Source organism: Cylas formicarius, unplaced genomic scaffold (assembly GCF_029955315.1).
Source record: "Cylas formicarius isolate icCylForm1 unplaced genomic scaffold, icCylForm1.1 PGA_scaffold_7__23_contigs__length_41026272, whole genome shotgun sequence".
Taxonomy (NCBI): domain Eukaryota; kingdom Metazoa; phylum Arthropoda; class Insecta; order Coleoptera; family Brentidae; genus Cylas; species Cylas formicarius.
Genome location: NW_026844352.1, coordinates 19,912,867 through 19,938,032, shown reverse-complemented (window position 1 = coordinate 19,938,032; position 25,166 = coordinate 19,912,867).

Below are 25,166 nucleotides of genomic sequence, written 5' to 3'. Positions count from 1 at the left end.
GTCATTTTAAACAGATTCCAGTCAAAATCGGCTTCTTCGACTCATATCGTACCTAAAACCGCATCAAAACTGCAAATATCAGTTTAAACTATCATTTTTTGATACAAACAGTTATATATTCATGTCAATATCTTTCAAATTCTAGTCAAAATCGGCGTCTTTGATCATTTTAGTAACGAAAACCTTAATAAACTATTAGATTACGACGTAAGGCAACCATTCTGAGTCAAATAGTTGCCAATTTCGATAAAATCTTAGTCAGAATCTGCTTTTTCGCCTCTTATTGTACCCAAATCTACCTTAGAAATGCAGATATATACTTAAAACACCTTCTTTTGGGACAAATAATTGGTTTTCGCCCTTGATTTACGGAAGATTATAGCCAAAACATGCATTTTCATAACTTAGCGAACTGAAATCTACATTAAAACTGCAGATAACTACTTAAAAATTCACTTCCTTGAATTGATAATAGGTTTTTCTATGTCATTTTAAACAGATTCCAGTCAAAATCGGCTTCTTCGATTCATATCGTATCAAAAAACCGCATCAAAACTGCAAATATCAGTTTAAACTATCATTTTTTGATACAAACAGTTATATATTCATGTCAATATCTTTCAAATTCTAGTCAAAATCGGCGTCTTTGGGCATTTTAGTAACGAAAACCTTAATAAACTATTAGATTTCGACGTAAGGCAACCTTTCTGAGTCAAATAGTTGCCGATTTCGATAAAATCTTAGTCAGAATCTGCTTTTTCGCCTCTTATTGTACCCAAATCTACCTTAGAAATGCAGATATATACTTAAAACACCTTCTTTTGAGACAAATAATTGGTTTTCGCCCTTGATTTAGGGAAGATTATAGCCAAAACATGCATTTTCATAACTTAGCGAAGTGAAATCTACATTAAAACTGCAGATAACTACTTAAAAATTCATTTCCTTGAATTGATAATAGGTTCTTCTTTGTCATTTTAAACAGATTCCAGTCAAAATCGGCTTCTTCGACTCATATCGTACCTAAAACCGCATCAAAACTGCAAATATCAGTTTAAACTATCATTTTTTGATACAAACAGTTATATATTCATGTCAATATCATTCAAATTCTAGTCAAAATCGGCGTCTTTGGGCATTTTAGTAACGAAAACCTTAATAAACTATTAGATTTCGACGTAAGGCAACCATTCTGAGTCAAATACTTGCCGATTTCGATAAAATCTTAGTCAGAATCTGCTTTTTCGCCTCTTATTGTACCCAAATCTACATTAGAAATGCAGATATATACTTAAAACACCTTCTTTTGGGACAAATAATTGGTTTTCGCCCTTGATTTACGGAAGATTATAGCCAAAACATGCATTTTCATAACTTAGCGAACTGAAATCTACATTAAAACTGCAGATAACTACTTAAAAATTCACTTCCTTGAATTGATAATAGGTTTTTCTTTGTCATTTTAAACAGATTCCAGTCAAAATCGGCTTCTTCGATTCATATCGCATCTAAAACCGCATCAAAACTGCAAATATCAGTTTAAACTATCATTTTTTGATACAAACAGTTATATATTCATGTCTATATCTTTCAAAATCTAGTCAAAATCGGTGTCTTTGGGCATTTTATTAACGAAAACCTTAATAAACTATTAGATTTCGACGTAAGGCAACCTTTCTGAGTCAAATAGTTGCCGATTTCGATAAAATCTTAGTCAGAATCTGCTTTTTCGCCTCTTATTGTACCCAAATCTACCTTAGAAATGCAGATATATACTTAAAACACCTTCTTTTGGGACAAATAATTGGTTTTCGCCCTTGATTTACGGAAGATTATAGCCAAAACATGCATTTTCATAACTTGGCGAACTGAAATCCACATTAAAACTGCAGATAACCACTTAAAAATTCACTTCCTTGAATTGATAATAGGTTTTTCTTTGTCATTTTAAACAGATTCCAGTCAAAATCGGCTTCTTCGACTCATATCGTAACTAAAACCGCATCAAAACTGCAAATATCAGTTTAAACTATCATTTTTTACATTAAAACTGCAGATAACTACTTAAAAATTCACTTCCTTGAATTGATAATAGGTTTTTCTTTGTCATTTTAAACAGATTCCAGTCAAAATCGGCTTCTTCGATTCATATCGTATCTAAAACCGCATCAAAACTGCAAATATCAGTTTAAACTATCATTTTTTGATACAAACAGTTATATATTCATGTCTATATCTTTCAAATTCTAGTCAAAATCGGCGTCTTTGGGCATTTTATTAACGAAAACCTTAATAAACTATTAGATTTCGACGTAAGGCAACCTTTCTGAGTCAAATAGTTGCCGATTTCGATAAAATCTTAGTCAGAATCTGCTTTTTCGCCTCTTATTGTACCAAAATCTACCTTAGAAATGCAGATACATTTTAGTAAAATCGGCTTCTTCGATTCATATCGTATCTAAAACCGCATCAAAACTGCAAATATCAGTTTAAACTATCATTTTGTGATACAAACAGTTATATATTCATGTCAATATCTTTCAAATTCTAGTCAAAATCGGCGTCTTTGGGCATTTTAGTAACGAAAACCTTAATAAACTATTAGATTTCGACGTAAGGCAACCATTCTGAGTCAAATAGTTGCCGATTTCGATAAAATCTTAGCCAGAATCTGCTTTTTCGCCTCTTATTGTAAACAAATCTACCTTAGAAATGCAGATATATACTTAAAACACCGTCTTTTGGGACAAATAATTGGTTTTCGCCCTTGATTTACGAAAGATTATAGCCAAAACATGCATTTTCATAACTTAGTGAACTGAAATCTACATTAAAACTGCAGATAACTACTTAAAAATTCACTTCCTTGAATTGATATTAGGTTTTTCTTTGTCATTTTAAACAGATTCCAGTCAAAATCGGCTTCTTCGATTCATATCGTATCTAAAACTGCATCAAAACTGCAAATATCAGTTTAAACTATCATTTTTTGATACAAACAGTTATATATTCATGTCAATATCTTTCAAATTCTAGTTAAAATCGGCGTCTTTGGGCATTTTAGTAACGAAAACCTTAATAAACTATTAGATTTCGACGTAAGGCAACCTTTCTGAGTCAAATAGTTGCCGATTTCGATAAAATCCTAGTCAGAATCTGCTTTTTCGCCTCTTATTGTACCCAAATCTACCTTAGAAATACAGATATATACTTAAAACACCTTCTTTTGGGACAAATAATTGGTTTTCGCCCTTGATTTACGGAAGATTATAGCCAAAACATGCATTTTCATAACTTAGCGAACTTAAATCTACATTAAAACTGCAGATAACTACTTAAAAATTCACTTCCTTGAATTGATAATAGGTTGTTCTTTGTCATTTTAAACAGATTCCAGTCAAAATCGGCTTCTTCGACTCATATCGTACCTAAAACCGCATCAAAACTGCAAATATCAGTTTAAACTATCATTTTTTGATACAAACAGTTATATATTCATGTCAATATCTTTCAAATTCTAGTCAAAATCGGCGTCTTTGGGCATTCTAGTAACGAAAACCTTAATAAACTATTAGATTTCGACGTAAGGCAACCATTCTGAGTCAAATAGTTGCCGATTTCGATAAAATCTTAGACAGAATCTGCTTTTTCGCCTCTTATTGTACCCAAATCTACCTCAGAAATGTAGATATATACTTAAAACACCTTCTTTTGGGACAAATAATTGGTTTTCGCCCTTGATTTACGGAAGATTATAGCCAAAACATGCATTTTCATAACTTAGCGAACTGAAATCTACATTAAAACTGCAGATAACTACTTAAAAATTCACTTCCTTGAATTGATAATAGGTTTATCTTCGTCATTTTAAACAGATTCCAGTCAAAATCGGCTTCTTCGACTCATATCGTACCTAAAACCGCATCAAAACTGCAAATATCAGTTTAAACTATCATTTTTTGATACAAACAGTTATATATTCATGTCAATATCTTTCAAATTCTAGTCAAAATCGGCGTCTTTGGGAATTTTAGTAACGAAAACCTTAATAAACTATTAGATTTCGACGTAAGGCAACCTTTCTGAGTCAAATAGTTGCCGATTTCGATAAAATCCTAGTCAGAATCTGCTTTTTCGCCTCTTATTGTACCCAAATCTACCTTAGAAATACAGATATATACTTAAAACACCTTCTTTTGGGACAAATAATTGGTTTTCGCCCTTGATTTACGGAAGATTATAGCCAAAACATGCATTTTCATAACTTAGCGAACTGAAATCTACATTAAAACTGCAGATAACTACTTAAAAATTCACTTCCTTGAATTGATAATAGGTTTTTCTATGTCATTTTAAACAGATTCCAGTCAAAATCGGCTTCTTCGATTCATATCGTATCAAAAAACCGCATCAAAACTGCAAATATCAGTTTAAACTATCATTTTTTGATACAAACAGTTATATATTCATGTCAATATCTTTCAAATTCTAGTCAAAATCGGCGTCTTTGGGCATTTTAGTAACGAAAACCTTAATAAACTATTATATTTCGACGTAAGGCAACCTTTCTGAGTCAAATAGTTGCCGATTTCGATAAAATCTTAGTCAGAATCTGCTTTTTCGCCTCTTATTGTATCCAAATCTACCTTAGAAATGCAGATATATACTTAAAACACCTTCTTTTGAGACAAATAATTGGTTTTCGCCCTTGATTTAGGGAAGATTATAGCCAAAACATGCATTTTCATAACTTAGCGAACTGAAATCTACATTAAAACTGCAGATAACTACTTAAAAATTTACTACCTTGAATTGATAATAGGTTTTTCTTTGTCATTTTAAACAGATTCCAGTCAAAATCGGCTTCTTCGACTCATATCGTACCTAAAACCGCATCAAAACTGCAAATATCAGTTTAAACTATCATTTTTTGATACAAACAGTTATATATTCATGTCAATATCATTCAAATTCTAGTCAAAATCGGCGTCTTTGGGCATTTTAGTAACGAAAACCTTAATAAACTATTAGATTTCGACGTAAGGCAACCTTTCTGAGTCAAATAGTTGCCGATTTCGATAAAATCTTAGTCAGAATCTGCTTTTTCGCCTCTTATTGTACCAAAATCTACCTTAGAAATGCAGATACATTTTAGTAAAATCGGCTTCTTCGATTCATATCGTAACTAAAACCGCATCAAAACTGCAAATATCAGTTTAAACTATCATTTTTTACATTAAAACTGCAGATAACTACTTAAAAATTCACTTCCTTGAATTGATAATAGGTTTTTCTTTGTCATTTTAAACAGATTACAGTCAAAATCGGTTTCTTCGATTCATATCGTAACTAAAACCGCATCAAAACTGCAAATATCAGTTTAAACTATTATTTTTTACATTAAAACTGCAGATAACTACTTAAAAATTCACTTCCTTGAATTGATAATAGGTTTTTCTTTGTCATTTTAAACAGATTCCAGTCAAAATCGGCTTCTTCGACTCATATCGTAACTAAAACCGCATCAAAACTGCAAATATCAGTTTAAACTATCATTTTTTACATTAAAACTGCAGATAACTACTTAAAAATTCACTTCCTTGAATTGATAATAGGTTTTTCTTTGTCATTTTAAACAGATTCCAGTCAAAATCGGCTTCTTCGATTCATATCGTATCTAAAACCGCATCAAAACTGCAAATATCAGTTTAAACTATCATTTTTTGATACAAACAGTTATATATTCATGTCTATATCTTTCAAATTCTAGTCAAAATCGGCGTCTTTGGGCATTTTATTAACGAAAACCTTAATAAACTATTAGATTTCGACGTAAGGCAACCTTTCTGAGTCAAATAGTTTCCGATTTCGATAAAATCTTAGTCAGAATCTGCTTTTTCGCCTCTTATTGTACCAAAATCTACCTTAGAAATGCAGATACATTTTAGTAAAATCGGCTTCTTCGATTCATATCGTATCTAAAACCGCATCAAAACTGCAAATATCAGTTTAAACTATCATTTTGTGATACAAACAGCTATATATTCATGTCAATATCTTTCAAATTCTAGTCAAAATCGGCGTCTTTGGGCATTTTAGTAACGAAAACCTTAATAAACTATTAGATTTCGACGTAAGGCAACCATTCTGAGTCAAATAGTTGCCGATTTCGATAAAATCTTAGCCAGAATCTGCTTTTTCGCCTCTTATTGTACCCAAATCTACCTTAGAAATGCAGATATATACTTAAAACACCGTCTTTTGGGACAAATAATTGGTTTTCGCCCTTGATTTACGAAAGATTATAGCCAAAACATGCATTTTCATAACTTAGTGAACTGAAATCTACATTAAAACTTCAGATAACTACTTAAAAATTCACTTCCTTGAATTGATAATAGGTTTTTCTTTGTCATTTTAAACAGATTCCAGTCAAAATCGGCTTCTTCGATTCATATCGTATCTAAAACCGCATCAAAACTGCAAATATCAGTTTAAACTATCATTTTGTGATACAAACAGCTATATATTCATGTCAATATCTTTCAAATTCTAGTCAAAATCGGCGTCTTTGGGCATTTTAGTTACGAAAACCTTAATAAACTATTAGATTTCGACGTAAGGCAACCATTCTGAGTCAAATAGTTGCCGATTTCGATAAAATCTTAGCCAGAATCTGCTTTTTCGCCTCTTATTGTAAACAAATCTACCTTAGAAAGATATATACTTAAAACACCGTCTTTTGGGACAAATAATTGGTTTTCGCCCTTGATTTACGAAAGATTATAGCCAAAACATGCATTTTCATAACTTAGTGAACTGAAATCTACATTAAAACTGCAGATAACTACTTAAAAATTCACTTCCTTGAATTGATAATAGGTTTTTCTTTGTCATTTTAAACAGATTCCAGTCAAAATCGGCTTCTTCGATTCATATCGTATCTAAAACTGCATCAAAACTGCAAATATCAGTTTAAACTATCATTTTTTGATACAAACAGTTATATATTCATGTCAATATCTTTCAAATTCTAGTTAAAATCGGCGTCTTTGGGCATTTTAGTAACGAAAACCTTAATAAACTATTAGATTTCGACGTAAGGCAACCTTTCTGAGTCAAATAGTTGCCGATTTCGATAAAATCCTAGTCAGAATCTGCTTTTTCGCCTCTTATTGTACCCAAATCTACCTTAGAAATACAGATATATACTTAAAACACCTTCTTTTGGGACAAATAATTGGTTTTCGCCCTTGATTTACGGAAGATTATAGCCAAAACATGCATTTTCATAACTTAGCGAACTTAAATCTACATTAAAACTGCAGATAACTACTTAAAAATTCACTTCCTTGAATTGATAATAGGTTGTTCTTTGTCATTTTAAACAGATTCCAGTCAAAATCGGCTTCTTCGACTCATATCGTACCTAAAACCGCATCAAAACTGCAAATATCAGTTTAAACTATCATTTTTTGATACAAACAGTTATATATTCATGTCAATATCTTTCAAATTCTAGTCAAAATCGGCGTCTTTGGGCATTCTAGTAACGAAAACCTTAATAAACTATTAGATTTCGACGTAAGGCAACCATTCTGAGTCAAATAGTTGCCGATTTCGATAAAATCTTAGACAGAATCTGCTTTTTCGCCTCTTATTGTACCCAAATCTACCTCAGAAATGTAGATATATACTTAAAACACCTTCTTTTGGGACAAATAATTGGTTTTCGCCCTTGATTTACGGAAGATTATAGCCAAAACATGCATTTTCATAACTTAGCGAACTGAAATCTACATTAAAACTGCAGATAACTACTTAAAAATTCACTTCCTTGAATTGATAATAGGTTTATCTTCGTCATTTTAAACAGATTCCAGTCAAAATCGGCTTCTTCGACTCATATCGTACCTAAAACCGCATCAAAACTGCAAATATCAGTTTAAACTATCATTTTTTGATACAAACAGTTATATATTCATGTCAATATCTTTCAAATTCTAGTCAAAATCGGCGTCTTTGGGAATTTTAGTAACGAAAACCTTAATAAACTATTAGATTTCGACGTAAGGCAACCTTTCTGAGTCAAATAGTTGCCGATTTCGATAAAATCCTAGTCAGAATCTGCTTTTTCGCCTCTTATTGTACCCAAATCTACCTTAGAAATACAGATATATACTTAAAACACCTTCTTTTGGGACAAATAATTGGTTTTCGCCCTTGATTTACGGAAGATTATAGCCAAAACATGCATTTTCATAACTTAGCGAACTGAAATCTACATTAAAACTGCAGATAACTACTTAAAAATTCACTTCCTTGAATTGATAATAGGTTTTTCTATGTCATTTTAAACAGATTCCAGTCAAAATCGGCTTCTTCGATTCATATCGTATCAAAAAACCGCATCAAAACTGCAAATATCAGTTTAAACTATCATTTTTTGATACAAACAGTTATATATTCATGTCAATATCTTTCAAATTCTAGTCAAAATCGGCGTCTTTGGGCATTTTAGTAACGAAAACCTTAATAAACTATTATATTTCGACGTAAGGCAACCTTTCTGAGTCAAATAGTTGCCGATTTCGATAAAATCTTAGTCAGAATCTGCTTTTTCGCCTCTTATTGTATCCAAATCTACCTTAGAAATGCAGATATATACTTAAAACACCTTCTTTTGAGACAAATAATTGGTTTTCGCCCTTGATTTAGGGAAGATTATAGCCAAAACATGCATTTTCATAACTTAGCGAACTGAAATCTACATTAAAACTGCAGATAACTACTTAAAAATTTACTACCTTGAATTGATAATAGGTTTTTCTTTGTCATTTTAAACAGATTCCAGTCAAAATCGGCTTCTTCGACTCATATCGTACCTAAAACCGCATCAAAACTGCAAATATCAGTTTAAACTATCATTTTTTGATACAAACAGTTATATATTCATGTCAATATCATTCAAATTCTAGTCAAAATCGGCGTCTTTGGGCATTTTAGTAACGAAAACCTTAATAAACTATTAGATTTCGACGTAAGGCAACCTTTCTGAGTCAAATAGTTGCCGATTTCGATAAAATCTTAGTCAGAATCTGCTTTTTCGCCTCTTATTGTACCAAAATCTACCTTAGAAATGCAGATACATTTTAGTAAAATCGGCTTCTTCGATTCATATCGTAACTAAAACCGCATCAAAACTGCAAATATCAGTTTAAACTATCATTTTTTACATTAAAACTGCAGATAACTACTTAAAAATTCACTTCCTTGAATTGATAATAGGTTTTTCTTTGTCATTTTAAACAGATTACAGTCAAAATCGGTTTCTTCGATTCATATCGTAACTAAAACCGCATCAAAACTGCAAATATCAGTTTAAGCTATTATTTTTTACATTAAAACTGCAGATAACTACTTAAAAATTCACTTCCTTGAATTGATAATAGGTTTTTCTTTGTCATTTTAAACAGATTCCAGTCAAAATCGGCTTCTTCGACTCATATCGTAACTAAAACCGCATCAAAACTGCAAATATCAGTTTAAACTATCATTTTTTACATTAAAACTGCAGATAACTACTTAAAAATTCACTTCCTTGAATTGATAATAGGTTTTTCTTTGTCATTTTAAACAGATTCCAGTCAAAATCGGCTTCTTCGATTCATATCGTATCTAAAACCGCATCAAAACTGCAAATATCAGTTTAAACTATCATTTTTTGATACAAACAGTTATATATTCATGTCTATATCTTTCAAATTCTAGTCAAAATCGGCGTCTTTGGGCATTTTATTAACGAAAACCTTAATAAACTATTAGATTTCGACGTAAGGCAACCTTTCTGAGTCAAATAGTTTCCGATTTCGATAAAATCTTAGTCAGAATCTGCTTTTTCGCCTCTTATTGTACCAAAATCTACCTTAGAAATGCAGATACATTTTAGTAAAATCGGCTTCTTCGATTCATATCGTATCTAAAACCGCATCAAAACTGCAAATATCAGTTTAAACTATCATTTTGTGATACAAACAGCTATATATTCATGTCAATATCTTTCAAATTCTAGTCAAAATCGGCGTCTTTGGGCATTTTAGTAACGAAAACCTTAATAAACTATTAGATTTCGACGTAAGGCAACCATTCTGAGTCAAATAGTTGCCGATTTCGATAAAATCTTAGCCAGAATCTGCTTTTTCGCCTCTTATTGTACCCAAATCTACCTTAGAAATGCAGATATATACTTAAAACACCGTCTTTTGGGACAAATAATTGGTTTTCGCCCTTGATTTACGAAAGATTATAGCCAAAACATGCATTTTCATAACTTAGTGAACTGAAATCTACATTAAAACTTCAGATAACTACTTAAAAATTCACTTCCTTGAATTGATAATAGGTTTTTCTTTGTCATTTTAAACAGATTCCAGTCAAAATCGGCTTCTTCGATTCATATCGTATCTAAAACTGCATCAAAACTGCAAATATCAGTTTAAACTATCATTTTTTGATACAAACAGTTATATATTCATGTCAATATCTTTCAAATTCTAGTTAAAATCGGCGTCTTTGGGCATTTTAGTAACGAAAACCTTAATAAACTATTAGATTTCGACGTAAGGCAACCTTTCTGAGTCAAATAGTTGCCGATTTCGATAAAATCCTAGTCAGAATCTGCTTTTTCGCCTCTTATTGTACCCAAATCTACCTTAGAAATACAGATATATACTTAAAACACCTTCTTTTGGGACAAATAATTGGTTTTCGCCCTTGATTTACGGAAGATTATAGCCAAAACATGCATTTTCATAACTTAGCGAACTGAAATCTACATTAAAACTGCAGATAACTACTTAAAAATTCACTTCCTTGAACTGATAATAGGTTGTTCTTTGTCATTTTAAACAGATTCCAGTCAAAATCGGCTTCTTCGACTCATATCGTACCTAAAACCGCATCAAAACTGCAAATATCAGTTTAAACTATCATTTTTTGATACAAACAGTTATATATTCATGTCAATATCTTTCAAATTCTAGTCAAAATCGGCGTCTTTGGGCATTCTAGTAACGAAAACCTTAATAAACTATTAGATTTCGACGTAAGGCAACCATTCTGAGTCAAATAGTTGCCGATTTCGATAAAATCTTAGACAGAATCTGCTTTTTCGCCTCTTATTGTACCCAAATCTACCTCAGAAATGTAGATATATACTTAAAACACCTTCTTTTGGGACAAATAATTGGTTTTCGCCCTTGATTTACGGAAGATTATAGCCAAAACATGCATTTTCATAACTTAGCGAACTGAAATCTACATTAAAACTGCAGATAACTACTTAAAAATTCACTTCCTTGAATTGATAATAGGTTTATCTTCGTCATTTTAAACAGATTCCAGTCAAAATCGGCTTCTTCGACTCATATCGTACCTAAAACCGCATCAAAACTGCAAATATCAGTTTAAACTATCATTTTTTGATACAAACAGTTATATATTCATGTCAATATCTTTCAAATTCTAGTCAAAATCGGCGTCTTTGGGCATTTTAGTAACGAAAACCTTAATAAACTATTAGATTTCGACGTAAGGCAACCTTTCTGAGTCAAATAGTTGCCGATTTCGATAAAATCCTAGTCAGAATCTGCTTTTTCGCCTCTTATTGTACCCAAATCTACCTTAGAAATACAGATATATACTTAAAACACCTTCTTTTGGGACAAATAATTGGTTTTCGCCCTTGATTTACGGAAGATTATAGCCAAAACATGCATTTTCATAACTTAGCGAACTGAAATCTACATTAAAACTGCAGATAACTACTTAAAAATTCACTTCCTTGAATTGATAATAGGTTTTTCTTCGTCATTTTAAACAGATTCCAGTCAAAATCGGCTTCTTCGACTCATATCGTACCTAAAACCGCATCAAAACTGCAAATATCAGTTTAAACTATCATTTTTTGATACAAACAGTTATATATTCATGTCAATATCTTTCAAATTCTAGTCAAAATCGGCGTCTTTGGGCATTTTAGTAACGAAAACCTTAATAAACTATTAGATTTCGACGTAAGGCAACCATTCTGAGTCAAATAGTTGCCGATTTCGATAAAATCTTAGCCAGAATCTGCTTTTTCGCCTCTTATTGTACCCAAATCTACCTTAGAAATGCAGATATATACTTAAAACACCGTCTTTTGGGACAAATAATTGGTTTTCGCCCTTGATTTACGAAAGATTATAGCCAAAACATGCATTTTCATAACTTAGTAAACTGAAATCTACATTAAAACTGCAGATAACTACTTAAAAATTCACTTCCTTGAATTGATAATAGGTTTTTCATTGTCATTTTAAACAGATTCCAGTCAAAATCGGCTTCTTCGATTCATATCGTATCTAAAACCGCATCAAAACTGCAAATATCAGTTTAAACTATCATTTTTTGATACAAACAGTTATATATTCATATCAATATCTTTCAAATTCTAGTCAAAATCGGCGTCTTTGATCATTTTAGTAACGAAAACCTTAATAAACTATTAGATTACGACGTAAGGCAACCATTCTGAGTCAAATAGTTGCCAATTTCGATAAAATCTTAGTCAGAATCTGCTTTTTCGCCTCTTATTGTACCCAAATCTACCTTAGAAATGCAGATATATACTTAAAACACCTTCTTTTGGGACAAATAAATGGTTTTCGCCCTTGATTTACGGAAGATTATAGCCAAAACATGCATTTTCATAACTTAGCGAACTGAAATCTACATTAAAACTGCAGATAACTACTTAAAAATTCACTTCCTTGAATTGATAATAGGTTTTTCTATGTCATTTTAAACAGATTCCAGTCAAAATCGGCTTCTTCGATTCATATCGTATCAAAAAACCGCATCAAAACTGCAAATATCAGTTTAAACTATCATTTTTTGATACAAACAGTTATATATTCATGTCAATATCTTTCAAATTCTAGTCAAAATCGGCGTCTTTGGGCATTTTAGTAACGAAAACCTTAATAAACTATTAGATTTGGACGTAAGGCAACCTTTCTGAGTCAAAAGTTGCCGATTTCGATAAAATCTTAGTCAGAATCTGCTTTTTCGCCTCTTATTGTACCCAAATCTACCTTAGAAATGCAGATATATACTTAAAACACCTTCTTTTGAGACAAATAATTGGTTTTCGCCCTTGATTTAGGGAAGATTATAGCCAAAACATGCATTTTCATAACTTAGCGAACTGAAATCTACATTAAAACTGCAGATAACTACTTAAAAATTTACTTCCTTGAATTGATAATAGGTTTTTCTTTGTCATTTTAAACAGATTCCAGTCAAAATCGGCTTCTTCGACTCATATCGTACCTAAAACCGCATCAAAACTGCAAATATCAGTTTAAACTATCATTTTTTGATACAAACAGTTATATATTCATGTCAATATCATTCAAATTCTAGTCAAAATCGGCGTCTTTGGGCATTTTAGTAACGAAAACCTTAATAAACTATTAGATTTCGACGTAAGGCAACCATTCTGAGTCAAATACTTGCCGATTTCGATAAAATCTTAGTCGGAATCTGCTTTTTCGCCTCTTATTGTACCCAAATCTACCTTAGAAATGCAGATATATACTTAAAACACCTTCTTTTGGGACAAATAATTGGTTTTCGCCCTTGATTTACGGAAGATTATAGCCAAAACATGCATTTTCATAACTTAGCGAACTGAAATCTACATTAAAACTGCAGATAACTACTTAAAAATTCACTTCCTTGAATTGATAATAGGTTTTTCTTTGTCATTTTAAACAGATTCCAGTCAAAATCGGCTTCTTCGATTCATATCGTATCTAAAACCGCATCAAAACTGCAAATATCAGTTTAAACTATCATTTTTTGATACAAACAGTTATATATTCATGTCTATATCTTTCAAATTCTAGTCAAAATCGACGTCTTTGGGCATTTTATTAACGAAAACCTTAATAAACTATTAGATTTCGACGTAAGGCAACCTTTCTGAGTCAAATAGTTGCCGATTTCGATAAAATCTTAGTCAGAATCTGCTTTTTCGCCTCTTATTGTACCCAAATCTACCTTAGAAATGCAGATATATACTTAAAACACCTTCTTTTGGGACAAATAATTGGTTTTCGCCCTTGATTTACGGAAGATTATAGCCAAAACATCCATTTTCATAACTTGGCGAACTGAAATCTACATTAAAACTGCAGATAACTACTTAAAAATTCACTTCCTTGAATTGATAATAGGTTTTTCTTCGTCATTTTAAACAGATTCCAGTCAAAATCGGCTTCTTCGACTCATATCGTACCTAAAACCGCATCAAAACTGCAAATATCATTTTAAACTATCATTTTTTGATACAAACAGTTATATATTCATGTCAATATCTTTCAAATTCTAGTCAAAATCGGCGTCTTTGGGCATTTTAGTAACGAAAACCTTAATAAACTATTAGATTTCGACGTAAGGCAACCATTCTGAGTCAAATAGTTGCCGATTTCGATAAAATCTTAGCCAGAATCTGCTTTTTCGCCTCTTATTGTACCCAAATCTACCTTAGAAATGCAGATATATACTTAAAACACCGTCTTTTGGGACAAATAATTGGTTTTCGCCCTTGATTTATGAAAGATTATAGCCAAAACATGCATTTTCATAACTTAGTGAACTGAAATCTACATTAAAACTGCAGATAACAACTTAATAATTCACTTCCTTGAATTGATAATAGGTTTTTCTTTGTCATTTTAAACAGATTCCAGTCAAAATCGGCTTCTTCGATTCATATCGTATCTAAAACCGCATCAAAACTGCAAATATCAGTTTAAACTATCATTTTTTGATACAAACAGTTATATATTCATGTCAATATCTTTCAAATTCTAGTCAAAATCGGCGTCTTTGATCATTTTAGTAACGAAAACCTTAATAAACTATTAGATTACGACGTAAGGCAACCATTCTGAGTCAAATAGTTGCCAATTTCGATAAAATCTTAGTCAGAATCTGCTTTTTCGCCTCTTATTGTACCCAAATCTACCTTAGAAATGCAGATATATACTTAAAACACCTACTTTTGGGACAAATAAATGGTTTTCGCCCTTGATTTACGGAAGATTATAGCCAAAACATGCATTTTCATAACTTAGCGAACTGAAATCTACATTAAAACTGCAGATAACTACTTAAAAATTCACTTCCTTGAATTGATAATAGGTTTTTCTATGTCATTTTAAACAGATTCCAGTCAAAATCGGCTTCTTCGATTCATATCGTATCAAAAAACCCCATCAAAACTGCAAACATCAGTTTAAACTATCATTTTTTGATACAAACAGTTATATATTCATGTTAATATCTTTCAAATTCTAGTCAAAATCGGCGTCTTTGGGCATTTTAGTAACGAAAACCTTAATAAACTATTAGATTTGGACGTAAGGCAACCTTTCTGAGTCAAATAGTTGCCGATTTCGATAAAATCTTAGTCAGAATCTGCTTTTTCGCCTCTTATTGTACCCAAATCTACCTTAGAAATGCAGATATATACTTAAAACACCTTCTTTTGAGACAAATAATTGGTTTTCGCCCTTGATTTAGGGAAGATTATAGCCAAAACATGCATTTTCATAACTTAGCGAATTGAAATCTACATTAAAACTGCAGATAACTACTTAAAAATTCGCTTCCTTGAATTGATAATAGGTTTTTCTTTGTCATTTTAAACAGATTCCAGTCAAAATCGGCTTCTTCGACTCATATCGTACCTAAAACCGCATCAAAACTGCAAATATCAGTTTAAACTATCATTTTTTGATACAAACAGTTATATATTCATGTCAATATCATTCAAATTCTAGTCAAAATCGGCGTCTTTGGGCATTTTAGTAACGAAAACCTTAACAAAACTATTAGATTTCGACGTAAGTCAACCATTCTGAGTCAAATACTTGCCGATTTCGATAAAATCTTAGTCAGAATCTGCTTTTTCGCCTCTTATTGTACCCAAATCTACCTTAGAAATGCAGATATATACTTAAAACACCTTCTTTTGGGACATTTAATTGGTTTTCGCCCTTGATTTACGGAAGATTATAGCCAAAACATGCATTTTCATAACTTAGCGAACTGAAATCTACATTAAAACTGCAGATAACTACTTAAAAATTCACTTCCTTGAATTGATAATAGGTTTTTCTTTGTCATTTTAAACAGATTCCAGTCAAAATCGGCTTCTTCGATTCATATCGTATCTAAAACCGCATCAAAACTGCAAATATCAGTTTAAACTATCATTTTTTGATACAAACAGTTATATATTCATGTCTATATCTTTCAAATTCTAGTCAAAATCGGCGTCTTTGGGCATTTTATTAACGAAAACCTTAATAAACTATTAGATTTCGACGTAAGGCAACCTTTCTGAGTCAAATAGTTGCCGATTTCGATAAAATCTTAGTCAGAATCTGCTTTTTCGCCTCTTATTGTACCCAAATCTACCTTAGAAATGCAGATATATACTTAAAACACCTTCTTTTGGGACAAATAATTGGTTTTCGCCCTTGATTTACGGAAGATTATAGCCAAAACATGCATTTTCATAACTTGGCGAACTGAAATCCACATTAAAACTGCAGATAACTACTTAAAAATTCACTTCCTTGAATTGATAATAGGTTTTTCTTTGTCATTTTAAACAGATTCCAGTCAAAATCGGCTTCTTCGACTCATATCGTAACTAAAACCGCATCAAAACTGCAAATATCAGTTTAAACTATCATTTTTTGATACAAACAGTTATATATTCATGTCTATATCTTTCAAATTCTAGTCAAAATCGGCGTCTTTGGGCATTTTAGTAACGAAAACCTTAATAAGCTATTAGATTTCGACGTAAGGCAACCATTCTGAGTCAAATAGTTGCCGATTTCGATAAAATCTTGGTCAGAATCTGCTTTTTCGCCTCTTATTGTACCCAAATCTACCTTAGAAATGCAGATATATACTTAAAACACCGTCTTTTGGGACAAATAATTGGTTTTCGCCCTTGATTTACGGAAGATTATAGCCAAAACATGCATTTTCATAACTTAGCGAACTGAAATCTACATTAAAACTGCAGATAACCACTTAAAAATTCACTTCCTTGAATTGATAATAGGTTGTTCTTTGTCATTTTAAACAGATTCCAGTCAAAATCGGCTTCTTCGACTCATATCGTACCTAAAACCGCATCAAAACTGCAAATATCAGTTTAAACTATCATTTTTTGATACAAACAGTTATATATTCATGTCAATATCTTTCAAATTCTAGTCAAAATCGGCGTCTTTGGGCATTTTAGTAACGAAAACCTTAATAAACTATTAGATTTCGACGTAAGGCAACCATTCTGAGTCAAATAGTTGCCGATTTCGATAAAATCTTAGCCAGAATCTGCTTTTTCGCCTCTTATTGTACCCAAATCTACCTTAGAAATGCAGATATATACTTAAAACACCGTCTTTTGGGACAAATAATTGGTTTTCGCCCTTGATTTACGAAAGATTATAGCCAAAACATGCATTTTCATAACTTAGTGAACTGAAATCTACATTAAAACTGCAGATAACTACTTAAAAATTCACTTCCTTGAATTGATAATAGGTTTTTCTTTGTCATTTTAAACAGATTCCAGTCAAAATCGGCTTCTTCGATTCATATCGTATCTAAAACCGCATCAAAACTGCAAATATCAGTTTAAACTATCATTTTTTGATACAAACAGTTATATATTCATGTCAATATCTTTCAAATTCTAGTTAAAATCGGCGTCTTTGGGCATTTTAGTAACGAAAACCTTAATAAACTATTAGATTACGACGTAAGGCAACCATTCTGAGTCAAATAGTTGCCAATTTCGATAAAATCTTAGTCAGAATCTGCTTTTTCGCCTCTTATTGTACCCAAATCTACCTTAGAAATGCAGATATATACTTAAAACACCTACTTTTGGGACAAATAAATGGTTTTCGCCCTTGATTTACGGAAGATTATAGCCAAAACATGCATTTTCATAACTTAGCGAACTGAAATCTACATTAAAACTGCAGATAACTACTTAAAAATTCACTTCCTTGAATTGATAATAGGTTTTTCTATGTCATTTTAAACAGATTCCAGTCAAAATCGGCTTCTTCGATTCATATCGTATCAAAAAACCCCATCAAAACTGCAAATATCAGTTTAAACTATCATTTTTTGATACAAACAGTTATATATTCATGTCAATATCTTTCAAATTCTAGTCAAAATCGGCGTCTTTGGGCATTTTAGTAACGAAAACCTTAATAAACTATTAGATTTGGACGTAAGGCAACCTTTCTGAGTCAAATAGTTGCCGATTTCGATAAAATCTTAGTCAGAATCTGCTTTTTCGCCTCTTATTGTACCCAAATCTACCTTAGAAATGCAGATATATACTTAAAACACCTTCTTTTGAGACAAATAATTGGTTTTCGCCCTTGATTTAGGGAAGATTATAGCCAAAACATGCATTTTCATAACTTAGCGAACTGAAATCTACATTAAAACTACAGATAACTACTTAAAAATTCGCTTCCTTGAATTGATAATAGGTTTTTCTTTGTCATTTTAAACAGATTCCAGTCAAAATCGGCTTCTTCGACTCATATCGTACCTAAAACCGCATCAAAACTGCAAATATCAGTTTAAACTATCATTTTTTGATACAAACAGTTATATATTCATGTCAATATCATTCAAATTCTAGTCAAAATCGGCGTCTTTATGCATTTTAGTAACGAAAACCTTAATAAACTATTAGATTTCGATGTAAGGCAACAATTCTGAGTCAAATACTTGCCGATTTCGATAAAATCTTAGTCAGAATCTGCTTTTTCGCCTCTTATTGTACCCAAATCTACCTTAGAAATGCAGATATATACTTAAAACACCTTCTTTTGGGACAATTAATTGGTTTTCGCCCTTGATTTACGGAAGATTATAGCCAAAACATGCATTTTCATAACTTAGCGAACTGAAATCTACATTAAAACTGCAGATAACTACTTAAAAATTCACTTCCTTGAATTGATAATAGGTTTTTCTTTGTCATTTTAAACAGATTCCAGTCAAAATCGGCTTCTTCGATTCATATCGTATCTAAAACCGCATCAAAACTGCAAATATCAGTTTAAACTATCATTTTTTGATACAAGCAGTTATATATTCATGTCAATATCTTTCAAATTCTAGTCAAAATCGGCGTCTTTGGGCATTTTAGTAACGAAAACCTTAAAAAACTATTGGATTTCGACGTAAGGCAACCATTCTGAGTCAAATAGTTGCCGATTTCGATAAAATCTTGGTCAGAATCTGCTTTTTCGCCTCTTATTGTACCCAAATCTACCTTAGAAATGCAGATATATACTTAAAACACCGTCTTTTGGGACAAATAATTGGTTTTCGCCCTTGATTTACGGAAGATTATAGCCAAAACATGCATTTTCATAACTTAGCGAACTGAAATCTACATTAAAACTGCAGATAACTACTTAAAAATTCACTTCCTTGAATTGATAATAGGTTTTTCTTTGTCATTTTAAACAGATTCCAGTCAAAATCGGCTTCTTCGACTCATATCGTACCTAAAACCGCATCAAAACTGCGAATATCAGTTTAAACTATCATTTTTTGATACAAGCAGTTATATATTCATGTCAATATCTTTCAAATTCTAGTCAAAATCGGCGTCTTTGGGCATTTTAGTAACGAAAACCTTAAAAAACTATTGGATTTCGACGTAAGGCAACCATTCTGAGTCAAATAGTTGCCGATTTCGATAAAATCTTGGTCAGAATCTGCTTTTTCGCCTCTTATTGTACCCAAATCTACCTTAGAAATGCAGATATATACTTAAAACACCGTCTTTTGGGACAAATAATTGGTTTTCGCCCTTGATTTACGGAAGATTATAGCCAAAACATGCATTTTCATAACTTAGCGAACTGAAATCTACATTAAAACTGCAGATAACTACTTAAAAATTCACTTCCTTGAATTGATAATAGGTTGTTCTTTGTCATTTTAAACAGATTCCAGTCAAAATCGGCTTCTTCGACTCATATCGTACCTAAAACCGCATCAAAACTGCAAATATCAGTTTAAACTATCATTTTTTGATACAAACAGTTATATATTCATGTCAATATCTTTCAAATTCTAGTCAAAATCGGCGTCTTTGGGCATTTTAGTAACGAAAACCTTAATAAACTATTAGATTTCGACGTAAGGCAACCATTCTGAGTCAAATAGTTGCCGATTTCGATAAAATCTTAGCCAGAATCTGCTTTTTCGCCTCTTATTGTACCCAAATCTACCTTAGAAATGCAGATATATACTTAAAACACCGTCTTTTGGGACAAATAATTGGTTTTCGCCCTTGATTTACGAAAGATTATAGCCAAAACATGCATTTTCATAACTTAGTGAACTGAAATCTACATTAAAACTGCAGATAACTACTTAAAAATTCACTTCCTTGAATTGATAATAGGTTTTTCTTTGTCATTTTAAACAGATTCCAGTCAAAATCGGCTTCTTCGACTCATATCGTACCTAAAACCGCATCAAAACTGCAAATATCAGTTTAAACTATCATTTTTTGATACAAACAGTTATATATTCATGTCAATATCTTTCAAATTCTAGTCAAAATCGGCGTCTTTGGGCATTTTAGTAACGAAAACCTTAATAAACTATTAGATTTCGACGTAAGGCAATCATTCTGAGTCAAATAGTTGCCGATTTCGATAAAATCTTAGTCAGAGTCTGCTTTTTCGCCTCTTATTGTACCCAAATCTACCTTAGAAATGCAGATATATACTTAAAACACCGTCTTTTGGGACAAATAATTGGTTTTCGCCCTTGATTTACGGAAGATTATAGCCAAAACGCATTTTCATAACTTAGCGAACTGAAATCTACATTAAAACTGCAGATAACTACTTAAAAATTCACTTCCTTGAATTGATAATAGGTTTTTCTTCGTCATTTTAAACAGATTCCAGTCAAAATCGGCTTCTTCGACTCATATCGTACCTAAAACCGCATCAAAACTGCAAATATCAGTTTAAACTATCATTTTTTGATACAAACAGTTATATATTCATGTCAATATCTTTCAAATTCTAGTCAAAATCGGCGTCTTTGGGCATTTTAGTAACGAAAACCTTAATAAACTATTAGATTTCGACGTAAGGCAACCATTCTGAGTCAAATAGTTGCCGATTTCGATAAAATCTTAGCCAGAATCTGCTTTTTTGCCTCTTATTGTACCCAAATCTACCTTAGAAATGCAGATATATACTTAAAACACCGTCTTTTGGGACAAATAATTGGTTTTCGCCCTTGATTTACGAAAGATTATAGCCAAAACATGCATTTTCATAACTTAGTGAACTGAAATCTACATTAAAACTGCAGATAACTACTTAAAAATTCACTTCCTTGAATTGATAATAGGTTTTTCTTTGTCATTTTAAACAGATTCCAGTCAAAATCGGCTTCTTCGACTCATATCGTACCTAAAACCGCATCAAAACTGCAAATATCAGTTTAAACTATCATTTTTTGATACAAACAGTTATATATTCATGTCAATATCTTTCAAATTCTAGTCAAAATCGGCGTCTTTGGGCATTTTAGTAACGAAAACCTTAATAAACTATTAGATTTCGACGTAAGGCAATCATTCTGAGTCAAATAGTTGCCGATTTCGATAAAATCTTAGTCAGAGTCTGCTTTTTCGCCTCTTATTGTACCCAAATCTACCTTAGAAATGCAGATATATACTTAAAACACCGTCTTTTGGGACAAATAATTGGTTTTCGCCCTTGATTTACGGAAGATTATAGCCAAAACGCATTTTCATAACTTAGCGAACTGAAATCTACATTAAAACTGCAGATAACTACTTAAAAATTCACTTCCTTGAATTGATAATAGGTTTTTCTTCGTCATTTTAAACAGATTCCAGTCAAAATCGGCTTCTTCGACTCATATCGTACCTAAAACCGCATCAAAACTGCAAATATCAGTTTAAACTATCATTTTTTGATACAAACAGTTATATATTCATGTCAATATCTTTCAAATTCTAGTCAAAATCGGCGTCTTTGGGCATTTTAGTAACGAAAACCTTAATAAACTATTAGATTTCGACGTAAGGCAACCATTCTGAGTCAAATTGTTGCCGATTTCGATAAAATCTTAGCCAGAATCTGCTTTTTCGCCTCTTATTGTACCCAAATCTACCTTAGAAATGCAGATATATACTTAAAACACCGTCTTTTGGGACAAATAATTGGTTTTCGCCCTTGATTTACGAAAGATTATAGCCAAAACATGCATTTTCATAACTTAGTGAACTGAAATCTACATTAAAACTGCAGATAACTACTTAAAAATTCACTTCCTTGAATTGATAATAGGTTTTTCTTTGTCATTTTAAACAGATTCCAGTCAAAATCGGCTTCTTTCGATTCATATCGTATCTAAAACCGCATCAAAACTGCAAATATCAGTTTAAACTATCATTTTTTGATACAAACAGTTATATATTCATGTCAATATCTTTCAAATTCTAGTTAAAATCGGCGTCTTTGGGCATTTTAGTAACGAAAACCTTAATAAACTATTAGATTTCGACGTAAGGCAACCTTTCTGAGTCAAATAGTTGCCGATTTCGATAAAATCCTAGTCAGAATCTGCTTTTTCGCCTCTTATTGTACCCAAATCTACCTTAGAAATACAGATATATACTTAAAACACTTTCTTTTGGGACAAATAATTGGTTTTCGCCCTTGATTTACGGAAGATTATAGCCAAAACATGAATTTTCATAACTTAGCGAACTGAAATCTACATTAAAACTGCAGATAACTACTTAAAAATTCACTTCCTTGAATTGATAATAGGTTTTTCTTTGTCATTTTAAACAGATTCCAGTCAAAATCGGCTTCTTCGATTCATATCGTATCTAAAACCGCATCAAAACTGCAAATATCAGTTTAAACTATCATTTTTTGATACAAACAGTTATATATTCATGTCAATATCTTTCAAATTCTAGTTAAAATCTTCGTCTTTGGGCATTTTATTAACGAAAACCTTAATAAACTATTAGATTTCGACGTAAGGCAACCTTTCTGAGTCAAATAGTTGCCGATTTCGATAAAATCCTAGTCAGAATCTGCTTTTTCGCCTCTTATTGTACCCAAATCTACCTTAGAAATACAGATATATACTTAAAACACCTTCTTTTGGGACAAATAATTGGTTTTCGCCCTTGATTTACGGAAGATTATAGCCAAAACATGCATTTTCATAACTTAGCGAACTGAAATCTACATTAAAACTGCAGATAACTACTTAAAAATTCACTTCCTTGAATTGATAATAGGTTGTTCTTTGTCATTTTAAACAGATTCCAGTCAAAATCGGCTTCTTCGACTCATATCGTACCTAAAACCGCATCAAAACTGCATATATCAGTTTAAACTATCATTTTTTGATACAAACAGTTATATATTCATGTCAATATCTTTCAAATTCTGGTCAAAATCGGCGTCTTTGGGCATTTTAGTAACGAAAACCTTAATAAACTATTAGATTTCGACGTAAGGCAACCATTCTGAGTCAAATAGTTGCCGATTTCGATAAAATCTTAGACAGAATCTGCTTTTTCGCCTCTTATTGTACCCAAATCTACCACAGAAATGTAGATATATACTTAAAACACCTTCTTTTGGGACAAATAATTGGTTTTCGCCCTTGATTTACGGAAGATTATAGCCAAAACATGCATTTTCATAACTTAGCGAACTGAAATCTACATTAAAACTGCAGATAACTACTTAAAAATTCACTTCCTTGAATTGATAATAGGTTTTTCTTCGTCATTTTAAACAGATTCCAGTCAAAATCGGCTTCTTCGACTCATATCGTACCTAAAACCGCATCAAAACTGCAAATATCAGTTTAAACTATCATTTTTTGATACAAACAGTTATATATTCATGTCAATATCTTTCAAATTCTAGTCAAAATCGGCGACTTTGGGCATTTTAGTAACGAAAACCTTAATAAACTATTAGATTTCGACGTAAGGCAACCTTTCTGAGTCAAATAGTTGCCGATTTCGATAAAATCCTAGTCAGAATCTGCTTTTTCGCCTCTTATTGTACCCAAATCTACCTTAGAAATACAGATATATACTTAAAACACCTTCTTTTGGGACAAATAATTGGTTTTCGCCCTTGATTTACGGAAGATTATAGCCAAAATATGCATTTTCATAACTTAGCGAACTGAAATCTACATTAAAACTGCAGATAACTACTTAAAAATTCACTTCCTTGAATTGATAATAGGTTTTTCTTCGTCATTTTAAACAGATTCCAGTCAAAATCGGCTTCTTCGAATCATATCGTACCTAAAACCGCATCAAAACTGCAAATATCAGTTTAAACTATCATTTTTTGATACAAACAGTTATATATTCATGTCAATATCTTTCAAATTCTAGTCAAAATCGGCGTCTTTGGGCATTTTAGTAACGAAAACCTTAATAAACTATTAGATTTTGACGTAAGGCAACCATTCTGAGTCAAATAGTTGCCGATTTCGATAAAATCTTAGCCAGAATCTGCTTTTTCGCCTCTTATTGTACCCAAATCTACCTTAGAAATGCAGATATATACTTAAAACACCGTCTTTTGGGACAAATAATTGGTTTTCGCCCTTGATTTACGAAAGATTATAGCCAAAACATGCATTTTCATAACTTAGTGAACTGAAATCTACATTAAAACTGCAGATAACTACTTAAAAATTCACTTCCTTGAATTGATAATAGGTTTTTCTTTGTCATTTTAAACAGATTCCAGTCAAAATCGGCTTCTTCGATTCATATCGTATCTAAAACCGCATCAAAACTGCAAATATCAGTTTAAACTATCATTTTTTGATACAAACAGTTATATATTCATGTCAATATCTTTCAAATTCTAGTTAAAATCGGCGTCTTTGGGCATTTAAGTAACGAAAACCTTAATAAACTATTAGATTTC